The sequence below is a fragment of the Labrus mixtus genome, chromosome 21 (genome assembly GCF_963584025.1).
Source record: "Labrus mixtus chromosome 21, fLabMix1.1, whole genome shotgun sequence".
Taxonomy (NCBI): domain Eukaryota; kingdom Metazoa; phylum Chordata; class Actinopteri; order Labriformes; family Labridae; genus Labrus; species Labrus mixtus.
The window spans coordinates 18,834,453-18,847,816 of record NC_083632.1 but is presented as its reverse complement, the minus strand read 5'-3'; positions in this window follow the sequence as shown (position 1 = coordinate 18,847,816).

Genomic DNA, 13,364 nt, shown 5'->3' with positions numbered 1-13,364 from the left:
CTTTCAGTCAAACTAACAACAAGCTGAGAGCTGGAGGTGGGTTTTAAGCCTCCTGACAAACCGTTACACCGGGCCACCTTTCAATCATGTCAGCTACTCGCTTAACTATGGATGACTAATCAACTAATCAGACCTATTTAGGTTTTTTGTACCAGGCTGTAAACATGTTTATTTATGCTGTAAAAACTGCTTTTTGGCTTTGGTGTATATGGAACTTCCCAGGCTCTTGGAGGATTTCGCCTCCGCATTGGCATATTTCAACACTGGAGGTTGCCGCTTGATTGACACCCATTCACACTGATGGAAGAGGTTACTATGTTAAGTGGCCATCAGAAGTAGCTAATCAATTCATACACATTCATACACAGAGGACGAAGCAGTACGAGCAGTATGGGGTTAAATGTCTTGCCCAAGGACACTTGGACATGTGGCTGCAGGAGGTGGGGATGGAACCCCCGGCCTTCCGGTTGACAGACGAACGACTCTACCAACTGAGCCACAGCTTTTTAGAAAATATGTCTATCATCCAAATTGTCTTACTATAACAATCAAACGCTGTGTTGGTTGTTATTTATGCTGCAACATCCAGACCTAAACTGAGCCTTTTAAATTCAAGTGCATTGCTGTTGCTGTATCCCACCTCAGGTCAATAATACAAATGTCTGCTTGGACACATGCTTTCACCAGAGTGTTCCAGTCAAGTCAAGTGAAGTCCTCCTTATTCATACATAATAACACTTTTGTTTTTGTCATAGCTACTGTACATATCTCATGCACTGGCCTATACAATACAACCCATTGGAGAACTAAGTCGTAATTTATACATCCCTAAAAGACAGAGTCATGGTCTTACCCTTTCTTTTCCAGCTTTGTTATCTATGCAGCCAATGAAAATCTCTCTTCAGACCTTGTTGATTTGCCTCTGTTCATGTCCTGTCGGGTTCCTGTCAGCACTTGTGTCTGATCTATCTCAAACTCGCTGTTAGTTGGCACTTAATGACATTGTTTCCTCCCGTCTATAGATTCATGCTTGTGTTACCCACTCTCAGATGTACGTCACTTTGGACAAAAGATTCTGCTCAATGAAACTGAAAACATTGTAACTTTATTTAGCTGTATCAGACAGCTAAGCTCATGTATCCCTTGGAAATAATAATAAATGTCTACTAATGTACTGTCTGAAATAAAATTGTTGAAAACCTTGATAATTGAGCTGATGTCCTACTTTGGTAATACAACCTGGGTGTCAATTGGGTGCAACATTCCCCAGAAAATATCTCAAGCTGCGAGCGTCACTCAGCAGTGGTTAGCCTGCCAGAAAGAGTAGGCGGAAACAATGCACTGTTTTCTCCAGTCCTGTCGAGTCAAGTGCAATTGAACGGCTACTCAAGCTGAACAAACAGAGAAACGATGGATGACTACAGATGATTTAACTTCTAAAACAAGTGCAAATCCAAATCCAAAGGCGAAAAAAAAGAGTTATAGGCTAAGACAGACAGCCAAATCCATCAACAAGAGATGCTGTTTGGATTTCTGTTGGAGTGAGATCAGAAAATACAAAAGCACTATCTAATTATTGTGTTAACTTTTAGCTAATTGAACCAATCTGAGATCATTCAGACTGCTGCTTTACTATTTTTCTTAATTTTGCAACCTTTCAGGAACATCATTCTTACTAGTTCCTTAGACGTGTCTGATGCATGGTAAACCAATTTCATGGATGTGAAAGTAAGTACTGTATATACATATGTTGTTCAACCATTTCAATGTCCATACATCTATCCATCCATTATCTATACCGCTTCATGGAGCCAGTCCCAGCTGTCACTGGGTGAGAGGAGGGGGAACACCCTGGACTGGTGACCAGTCAATCACAAGGCTGACATACTGTATAGAGAAAGACAACCAGCAATACTCACATTCAACACCTACGGGCAATGTAGAGTCATTCCAGCATGTCTTTGGACTGTGTGCCAGAGTACCCAAAGAGAACCCGCACATGCACAGGGAGAACATGCAATGTCCACACAGATAGGCCCTGTGAGAATGGGGTTCGAACCAGAAACCTTCTTGCTGTGAGGCAAAAGCACTAACCACTGCCAAGTTCAATGTCATGGTAACTAAAACTCCTCTGTACCCTTACAGATTGCAGTATCATCTTTTAACTTCTTGGACAAACTGCTGGAGTACAAGTTCATTAATGTCCAAGTGTATGTTTGATATTTCTTTTCAGAGTCAACTGGTTAAAGACCCTGTTTTTTTTACCTTTCTAACTCCATGTCTTTATTATATGTCACCTCACCATTATAATTAATTAGGACGATAGAGGTGCAACCGAACTCTAAACCTTAATAAGCTGTTAAAGTCAGATTTGTATTGACGACAGTCTGTTTCAATGCACGGGAGACCTTGCCCTGAAGCTTCGATATCATTTTGTACATAGCATTTAGCTACTGACTGACAGTATATTTCACCTGAGGCCCTCAGTGAATCTAATGTGTTTGTACTTCTGGTGCATATCAACCACTTACAAATCTACAATTGGATCTAAACCCACAAAGATATTTAAAATGTAATCTTTCACTTTTTCTCTCTCTTGATGAACCATTAATAAAGAATTTGTCTAATTATGCATGAATAGAAAATGGTTTTGGTGAATTGACCTCAGTTTGTTTGTCTAAATGGGCCTTGTTACGGCTTTACGTAAGCAGGGCCTGATCCTTAACTCAGATGATGTTATCAAACACGTGCTGCACAGGTTTCATCATGCCTTCACAACCTCAGAAAGGGGTTGGAGGATTACCACCCTGAAGGGAAGGACATGTAGAAATGTAAAAGAAGGTATCCTATATCCACACCTCTTCTGGTTTTATTGAGCCTTTAGTTGGCAAATTACAGCATTTCTTTTAAAAGCAGGGATTTGCTTTGTTTTATGGGAATTATTACCATGACCTGACCACACCACTGGCCAATCAGATTGCCTCGCTGAAACTACCCACTGTATAATTACATTATACATTATGACCAGTCGTGGGTCAGTCCTCGCCCAGTCGGGCCGGCATATTCCACGCCTTCTCTCTTCATGCTCTGTGGGCAGACATGTAGATAGCCCAGATAGAGGGATATGACATTTATTCAGCCTTTGGTATCAAGCCATTACAAATAGAATTATGTCACGGTCAACTGTGCGCTATCTGATTCTGACTAATGGCAAAAAATCCCCTCCCACGTATGCTAATGCTGTTTTTGCAGGCCCTGCTGGGAGAGACGCTGCAGACTCGCCAAGTTGAGAGCTTGAGAAAAGGGAGTGGGCGAAGTGGCTGATGTATCTTAGAAAATATTAGAGAAATGGCTGAGAGGGCACTTTAAATGCATGCACCCTACATACTTAAAGAGGTCATATTATGCCCTTTTTGGGGTTCATATATTTAATCTATGTACCTACTAAAGTATGTTCACAATAGCTAAACTTCGAAAAAAGTGTCTGTTTTCATGTACTGCCGCTCCATGCACCGGCTCGCTTCTGACTCTCTCTCTAAGGCTCTGAAGTGCCCACGTTCAGAGTCCCCACGTGTGCCAAGTCTGATCTGATTGGTCGGCCTGTCGGCTCTGCCGTAATTGGTCAGTCTCTCAGCACGGTTCTCGGAAATGTCACGCCCCTTTTACCATATTGGGAATGCAGCCACTTTGGCTCCGAGGAGAGCAAAAACATTAGCACCTTACCACTACTGTGCTACCGCAGGCTACGGCATATCGTGTGCGTGCTACAGAAGTTAATGGGCTTGCAACATGAGCTGCTGGGCTTGCCACAACGAGCCAATGGACTTAGATCAGTGATATCACACTGACAAGATGTCACACTGGCAAATTTTTTTCGAGGGGGGCTAGAACCGAGCGTTACATGCAGCTAATGCTACAGCTAACAGGAGGACGTAGGAGAAGCTGCGTTTCCGCGGACTTTGAATTTTTGCTCATAGATGTGCCTAAACATGCACAGAACACACTAAAGAGCATATAAAACCAGAAAAAAACATAATATGGCCCCTTTAAATCATTCCAGTTTGCATGGTTTCAGTATTCTTCTTTGCACCCAACAAAAGGAAATATTTCTCTTTATACCCATTGGGATTTAAAAACTTTCTAGACACAGCATGTCTAGAAATGTTGATAGCTACAACTTTCTGACCGCAAGAAAAATATTTCAGCAATCTTATTGATTGATGAAGTCCATATCAGGAAATGATGGCATCAAGGTAATTCAAGAAGTTAAGCCCTGTCAGTGACTTCAATGAAATAAGAAAGTCAGGTGTTGGTTGGCTGGGTTGGTTAGGCAGTCCAGACTGAAGTATCTCTGCTACAGACTTTATAATGCTCACATGATGAATGAAGATAGGCCAAGTCAAACACCACCAATGTGTCATGCTGATATTGTTTTATTTCAATGGGAATTCAAAATGGTCTGAGGTAAAAGCCATCAGAGGATTTTTGAAGATAAAAGGAATGACCTCATATTTAAATTATCTTTTTATTGGATTGTAATCCTGGGAATTATAGTGAATTATATTAAATAGACGAGCCAGAAGCAAGTCAATAACAAGGCTTAATGATAAATAAGCCTGCTAACAGTGTGAGGGTATCTGAGGGGGAGTTTTCCTGTGAGAGCTGGACTATACCAGTAGATCATAGGAGGACAAACAGCTCAACAGAGACCTGAGGACGATGATGCAACCAAATCGTTGTTTTCCAGCCTTGAAGTCAGAGCCATTGGCCTGAGCTTCTCCTGGTTAACATTCAGTCATGAACAAGTCTGAGCAAATAGGCCTGCAAGACAACAATATTTGTCTTCCGCTGAAGGTATCAATAAAATAACAGAGTCAACATGCCTCTGGTCTCGGTCCTAACCAAAGGATGGCTCATCGAGTCAGTGGACTGAAATGTGACTTGTGGTGTATAAACACTGATGTTTCAGGGTTCTGGGTAGTTGTCTGAAGATGAAGAAGCTTATGTGGGTTAACAGGAACTATAAATCCAAAATATTTCTCATCTTCCATTTTAGGTCAGCAAACTGGACCTCCTATCCACTGGGTGAAAATGTTTATTTTTGTTATGCATGGCACATAGTCTGAGTTATCCCAGAGAGACCCATCCCAGGACATGCCAGGCTCAAGACATCACTCTGTTTGGTCTCCTCTCTGTCGGAATCTACCGCCCATTTAAGAAAGTGCAAACTTAGGTCTCAAATCATTCAAAGCAATAATATTAGTTTAAGAAAATGAATTGTTTGATTTGGTTTAAGTATAACTCAATGAACCTGCTTTTCCAGGAGTGCGTGGCAACTTGGATGATGTCTGATCTGTGTTTTTGAGTACTTAATATCAACCAGAAAAGCTCAGATTAAATCACACACCGATTTGTATGACTCAGAGATTGTTTCACTACATTCACCGCTACTTTATTGTTGAATTCCTGTTCTTATTGGACCAAGTAGACTCATATATTGTGCAAATGAAGCAGTTAAATGAGCAGAGGTCGATCAAATTACAACTTTCAGGAGAATGGAGTCATCTTAATTAATAAACCAACAGGAATTATCATCAGACTCTGCTGCCCCCCTCAGTCTTACAGAGCCTTTAAAAGTCAACAGTCAACACAATTTTAAAAGACAGAAACAGTAGCAGAGCTGTATGAGGCAGAAGAGGAGTTTGCAGCTCAGCAGTGAACTGCACCGGTTATGCTGCTTAACTGGAATACAGTAAGTGTAGTCTACAGACAGGCAGCAGCAGTGATGATGGCTGGAGGAGGCACAGAGGCCTGACTTTCTGTAGCAGCATCACTTAAAATTAAGGAGTCTGTGCACTGAGGAGACCCCCCCCCTCCCAGAGCGAATCTTCCTGCCAGTATGCCGACCCATCATCACTTAACAAAACAATGTTTGGTCAGATTCTCGGCCCAAGGTAACTCTTGGACAAGAGGCTCAGCTGTATTGTACTAAACAGAACAAGTTAATGAAGTAAAGATAAATATTTATTGAACATAGATGATGTGGTAATGAACTATTGTCAGCTTTGGCACTTGAACTAGAATGATTGACGGATGTTTGTCCCGAGAAACTGGACATGTTGGCTCCTGATGTTGTTATATTCTGATGAGTAGATAAACATGATGATAAGATTCAGCAGTGATAGAGAGATGAAGGGTCCAACACATAGTTGGCAAAAATGAACTTGAGGCGAAGAAAAGCCAGATTCAAAAAAGACATCAGTTATAAAAGAAGTTGACAATGCTGCAGTTTTATTGGACAGATGTGTCCAGGTGATGAGAACAGCTGAATATTACAGAAACAAAATGTTGAGCGTGCACGGGGGGCGGGGGAATGCCAAATGGCATGAGGGATTAAAAAAGGACGATAGCACAAAAAATATAATCATCTCGACTTTTGTTAGAGCTCCATACAACGATAGCAACTACCTAACAGGAGAGGGAAATAAGATAAGGTAATAATAAGATAATAAGATGAGGATACACTTAATTTAACCCCAGTTTGGTTGCTCCTAAAGCTCCAAACAGACTGGGCAAAAGTAATAAGATAAGAAGAACAGAATAGATAAGTTAAGATAAGTTAAGATACAATAGAAATGTAGACATCATTAAGGAAATCAAGCAATAGATAGCAAAATGCAAAGTCAAAATGTTCTGACAATAATTAAATACAATGCGACAGAGATAAATAATTATTATACCAGCAGTTAGTATCTATACTATATAACACCTTCACTTAGAGGATGATAAAACCAGTGTCTGTAGATTAAGGGGTGGCCGTAGCTCAGTAGGGACTTATAGGTTGAGGGTCGCCGTTTCAAGTCTCAGATTGGTCCGGTAGTTTGAGAGGAGTCAGTTCACTTCCTGAGCACTGCCGGGGCGCCCTTGGGCAACGCACAGGTCCCCCCCTAACCAGCTCAGGATTGCTCACTGTGGGCAGCCCCCTTCACTCTGACATATGTCCATAGGATCCTGTTTGTGCATGTGTGATTCAGTCTATGTGTGTGTAGCATGTTTAACAACAGAGTGTAAAACTGAATGTCTCCATGCAGGATTAATATCTTCTTCTTCAGTTTTCAAAAACACAAGCATATTGAATCTAGGATTATCTTAGTGAGGTCAGGTCTGCTCATAATGTGTACATTTACCACTTTATCTTAAAGAGGACATATTATACCCCTTTACCACCTTTTCAAACAGTCCCCTGTGGTCTAAAAGAAACATCTGTGCTGTGCTTTGGTCAAAATATAACATGAATCAAGCAGCAGAGGAGGTTTGTGACCCTGTATAAACCAGCTCTCTCAGAATGCTCCGTTTTGGTGTGTGTGTCTCTTTAAATGTAATGAGCCCCCCCCTTAGTTTTCCCAGTAGACATCACTCCTTCCCTAGCGAGAATGAAAATGGCTGACCTGCGCAAAAGTTTTGTTCTAGGCTGGGGGTGGAGTCCATGGGTGAAGATACCAGAGCAGGGGAGGGGATTTTTTTTTTACCAGAATCCCACTGTGACATCACAAGTAGGTGCAAATTTGAAACGGAGCATTTTTCTCTATGTTGTAAGACTTATGCAGCCCACAAACAAAGGACTGGATGGATTTATTTCACATGTTGTGGGTCAGTTGACACTCAGGTTACCCAAATATATGTTCAAAAACACTGAACAAGTGGATTTTTCATAATATGTCCCCTTTAAAGCTAACACAAAGCCAACACTTCCATGGAAAATTATGATATTCTGCTATTGCTGTGTTCTTCATTTATTAGTCTACGACTATTTAATGTTCATTATAAACTTTTGAAGATTTCCCCATGGAATGAAACGGAACAGTGCAGAAAATTTATAACGACACAAGGAATCCTTCCGTTGGCTTTTCTCGTGAAAATCTGTCCAAGTTTATCATTCAGATGATTCATATTTCAACAAGTGGACATCTGTTTATTTTCAGAGGTTGCAGGTCAAAAACTGGATTTCCACTCTTATGAATGTCACTTCTTTTACAATTGTTTTTAAACTCCTTCTCTCTTATTTGTTAGTACAGCAGGAAAAATATTCATGCTCTCCAACACGAGGTTAGCCAGTAAGACAGCAAGCCAGCAACAAGAAAACACGATGCCTGTTTAATGTTGTACACCCGGCACATTAGTAATTACACGCAGGCTTCACTGAAAAACTGAATCATTAGTGGCCAATCGCCATAAACACAAGATCACTCGGAACCCATTCTTCATCACAACAAGGTCACAACTACGATGTCGATACCTCGTTTAGAGGAAGATTTATGAATCAATGATCCATATTCAATCAATGACACAGTAACAAAAGAAACCTCCCTAACAGCGGGGTTTGTTTTGTCAATATTGGGTCATATGATATTTCTGGAGTCTATCATGATTCTCCTCTTTTTTTTTTGGAGGGTCAAATGTCTCTCGAGCCTTAGCCTTCAGTCTCAGATCAGTTGCTCGTATAAAGAGTGAATTTGTCTTTTATTTAACAATGTGTTCCATCCAAGTTGGCTTTATGTTTGGAGCTGCTCTAATTCTGCAAGTGGGAAGAAATTATATTATTCCGTCCAGCGTCCATCCATTATCTTTTCCGCTTTTCCTGTTCGGGGTCACGGGGGAGGGGTGCTGGTGTCGATCCCAGCTGTCATTGGGAGAGAGAGGCGGGGTACTACCTGGACTGGTCGCCAGTCATTTACAGTGCTGACATTCTCATGTCTCTTAAATTGCATCCAAGTTTCCTCCACTTGCTTCCCTCACTTGCGTCTTATTCCCTCCCAGCAGAGATGCATGGAGAGACATGAGGAAACGAAGCAGAGGAGAGAAGAACAAGGAAATATGTTTTAAGAGACATTAGACTTCCTGTCCTCCGTCGCGCCAAAGTGAAGCGACGTCCGTTTGTGATGATGACATCAGCTTATCAGTAAAAAGACTTCCTGGAAAGATGCTCTCATGTTAAGTCCTACGAGTTGTATCCTCAGTCCTTGACCTCTGTGCCGAAATAAGAGACTTAAGACGTCCTTGAACATGGCGGCATGGAACGACTTCAGTTTCAAGCCAGGATTGAGGAGCGAGGAAACGAAAAAATCAGAGACAACGATTGAGACAGACAACCAGCCATACTCACATTCACAACTACAGTTTTAGAGTCACCAATTAACCAAACCACAATGTCTTTGGACTGTGGGAGATAGCCGGAGAGAACCTAGCATGCACAGGGAGAATATGCAAACTCCTCACATAGAGGCTCCTGTCTGGGGATTCAAACGGGGGGGGGTTTATGTTTTATTGTCACAAAAGCTTTCTGTAATGTCTAACAAAACTATGCGGGCAGGACGCGATGCTTCACTGAACTACTACCATTCTTGGATTGAGCCATCCGATTCCGAAACTTTCTCCTGTCACTAAGTTGTGTCTTGATTGGTGGAGCTGACCGCAGGCTTGGCATTGCTATCTCATTATTTCTGAATGGCCAGGCCAACTTTTATGCTTGAGCCACAGTAGAGGAACAATTAAAGGCCTGCGAAAGCACAGAAGTAGAGGTGAAAATTTGCCTCGGGCAGAACTTTACTGCTGCCCACAGGAAACAAACTGCTTGTAGCTACAATCTTCTGACCAAGAAAAATAGTCTTTCCATTCAGAAATGGCCGCGCTTTGGTTTTTCTTTTCATAAGTCTGCATGGTTTTGATAACGACAAAGTAATGATTAAAGTAGACAAGCCCTATAAAAGAGACATCATGGTGCCCAATGTATAATTTTATATACTCTCCTGCATCATGGGTCTCATTGACGTACCGAAAGGGTTATTTAAGGCCACATCGTCTCATGGAGGCTTGTACTTTTTGTCATTTGGTTTTTGAATTTTTAAATTCACTTACACCGCCAGGCACAAAAGCAATGCTTCTGTTAAAAATAGACAGGATTCTTCGTACCGCTGCAGAGGTTCCTGGTTGGAATCCCTTTCATACAGGAGCTTTTCTGTGTGGAGTTTGCATGTTCTCCCTGTGCATGCTTGGTATTTCAGGATACACCGGCTTCAGTCCAAAGGCATGTTCGTTCGGTTAATTGGTGACTCTAAATTGTCGGTAGGTATGAATGTGAGTGTGGCTGGTTGTCTGTCTACATGTCAGCCCTGAGATTGACCGGTGAACAGTCCAGGGTGAACCCCAACCGCTCGCCCAATGGCAGCTAGGATCGCCTCCAGCTCCTTGCTACCCCAAATGCTACAAAAAAGTTGTATAGAAAATGGATGGATGGCTGAGAAAAAAAAAATCAAAGTGCAGCAAAGGCACGGATGAAAAGGAAAACTTTTTTTAGAAAAAGATTGTCAGTCTGTGTTTACGTGCCCTTTGACTCTGAAATTCAATATCTCTGGAGATTCAAACGCGCTGAATCTGGAAATCCCCCATGAGTCTTCACAGTGGTGTAAATAAGAGTTCAAAGTGAAAAAAAGATGAAAACAATCCACTCCACCCCTGAAGCAACATGGCTGTGTGGCTCTCATTAAATCCACAAATCCACATGCGCAAAGACAATTTACATTTCCCTAAAGCTGAAGATGAGTTTTTTTTTTTTTTTACACGTTCATTACTTATGAGATGATAAACACTAACGCCCCGAAAATGTGATTGTCCTTAGGGGAGGTATGCTCAGGTTAATGAAGAGAGGGAACCATGATGGGACCCTCAGAGAAGCAGAAGTCCCAGAAGAACAGTTTTGGCAGGGATTCAACACTCGTACGGAACCCCACAGAGGCCTGATGGCTGAGCGAGCGGGAACACAGAGAGCAGTGGTACTCAAGCTGACGGAAATGAATTAAACAAATTTCAATGCATCGACTTCTGTGTTATTTATGAAAATCATCAAAGCTGCAAAATAATATTATTTGTATTTAAAATCCTCTTTTTAAAAAAAAAAAAAAACTGAATCCAAAAGAGTGACAGCACCTGAAAAGAGTTCCTCCTTAAAGGAGCAATGTGTTTGATTTAGCAACATCTAGCACTTAGTAGGGATGTAAAGATAAATCCTAAAACCATGATAAATCGATTCAAAGGTGCCAAGATTCACATCGGCACCCTAAAAAATGAATCGCAATAATATTTGTGAGCGTCAGTAGCTGTAGAGCAAGATTTTGAAATTGAGGACGCACCACCGTCTTTTTAAGGAGGTGTGGAAGCATTTTGGCTTCCCTCAAGACAGAAAATAAAAGAGAAGATAACAGACAAAAACTGTGTGCAAATATTGCAAGAAGACGGGGAACTAACACAAATAGCACAACCAACATGGTGCAGCATTTAATCCACACCACAATGAGAAGCTCCGATCACCTACCCTTGTTGAGAGGAAAAAAATGGAGTTTGAAGCCCTTAAAGGAGTCTTTTTCAATAATCATTTGTCTACAGTCTCATTTTGTAAAATAAATCATGAGAGAATCGTATTTTGAGTTGAGCGAATTGTTCCATACTACAGACATTACAATCAAATCTTTACTTCTCCTCAACCTCCCTTCTGTACCTCATCCTTGAAAGATCTTAAATCATCTTAAAAATAAAAAGCTAAGGGAAAAAAGAACATCATCTGACATGAACATTATCTTTGTGTGAAGCCTTTCATGTAGAGGTACAGTGTTGGAAAGAAGCAGTACTTATATATTAACGGTTAGTCTAAGGCTCAGAAGTCTCCAAAGAACAGTTATTGTTTCATAAGAACATTTTGAAGTGCTCTGGTCTGGATGAGAATGAGCTCATGTTGCAGATCTGAGAGCCTGGGAAGAGATGTAAAGCCACACAGAGAATGTGCTTAGATTGGCTTCTCAGAGGCCATGACATCACTGATGTCTTTGTGTGGCCCTGATTTAATACTGTAAGAGACAGATGATTTAGGGAACATTCATTTCCTACAGAAGCTAATATTGTTGGAAAATATGCCAAATAGAAATTGTCTCCTTTCACATAATAAAGCAAATCACAGAAAATATTTGCGGCACAATCCACTATGCTGATGGTTATCCGCATGTCCTTTTTCACTTTGCCAAAACATTGTCATCACGTCAACTTTAAAAAAATATGACTAAATGTTCTTCATGATGATTGAATAGCTGCAAAGCAGGCACAGCCTTAGGGGCCTGGGCCCGCCCACTGCTGTTATTGGCCCACCCTAATGACTGGACCAAGACAGACCGTCTGTACTTATACTTTCATAGATTTATATTTGATGTCTTTTATACCAGCATTCAGCGTCTGCTGTACTTTGTGTTGTAGAAATATGTTAAATATGAATGTGAAAGGGTACCTTAGAGCTGCTCGACCTCGTTAATTAACGTTAATTTCCTCGCCGTTTCATCAGCATTACAGTTTTAATGTTACTATTAGATGGATCAGTCTATTATCACACTTAGCTGTTACTGCTAATGCTACACATACTTTAACCACTATTACTGACATTGTCTATCTTATTCATTGTTGTTGTTGTTGCTCTGTCTGTCTCTATCCTTCTCCTTCTTCATTAATTTCCCTCTTTTTAAATGCTTACCGTAATGTTTCGCTTCTGTTAAACTTTAAAGGTCACATATTATGCAAAAAACACTTCACCATGTTTTTCAAATACTAAAATGTGTCCCCAGCCTGTTTACAAACCCCCCAATGATGATGAAAAAAGTCCATTCTCTCCTTCTTTTTCTTGCTCCACTTTTCAGAATATGTGCGCTCAAACAGGTCGTTTGGACAGTTTTCCTTTGTGACATCACAAAGGGCAGTAACCCCTCCCCCAGGTGGGTGACAATCCGACAGCTAGGTGTTTGCTCTGCCATCTGAGTCTGCCCGAGCCACCAAAGCCCTTCCAGAGAGGGGGCGTGGTCAAACACAGCTCATTTGCATTTAAAGGTACAGACACAGAAACAGCCTGTTTTGAGCAGGGCTGAAATAGAGGGGTTTATAGGCATGATCAAATACAGTATGATGGTGGATTTTAACAAGAAACTTCACGGACATATTTAGGGGAGCTATGAGACTTAATTAAACTCCTTGAAAAGTGTGGATAATATGCAACCTTTAAGGGAAAAAAAACAATATGCTTGAAAAACTCTGTTTTTGAACAGTTATTGAACAGTTATTGAACTGTTATTGAACATGTCCAGGATTTAAAAAAAAGCCAACATTGATGTTCTTATATGAAAGGGTTATTTGAAAGGTCTCTTTCAGGAGGTTACAGCAATCAAAGTCAGGTTTCCGAATATTACTAATAAATTGTGGTTGAGAACACAATGACTATTTATGCACACTGTACTCATGTTTCTCCTCTTGTAGCGGTAAGCCAGGATGGATGCATG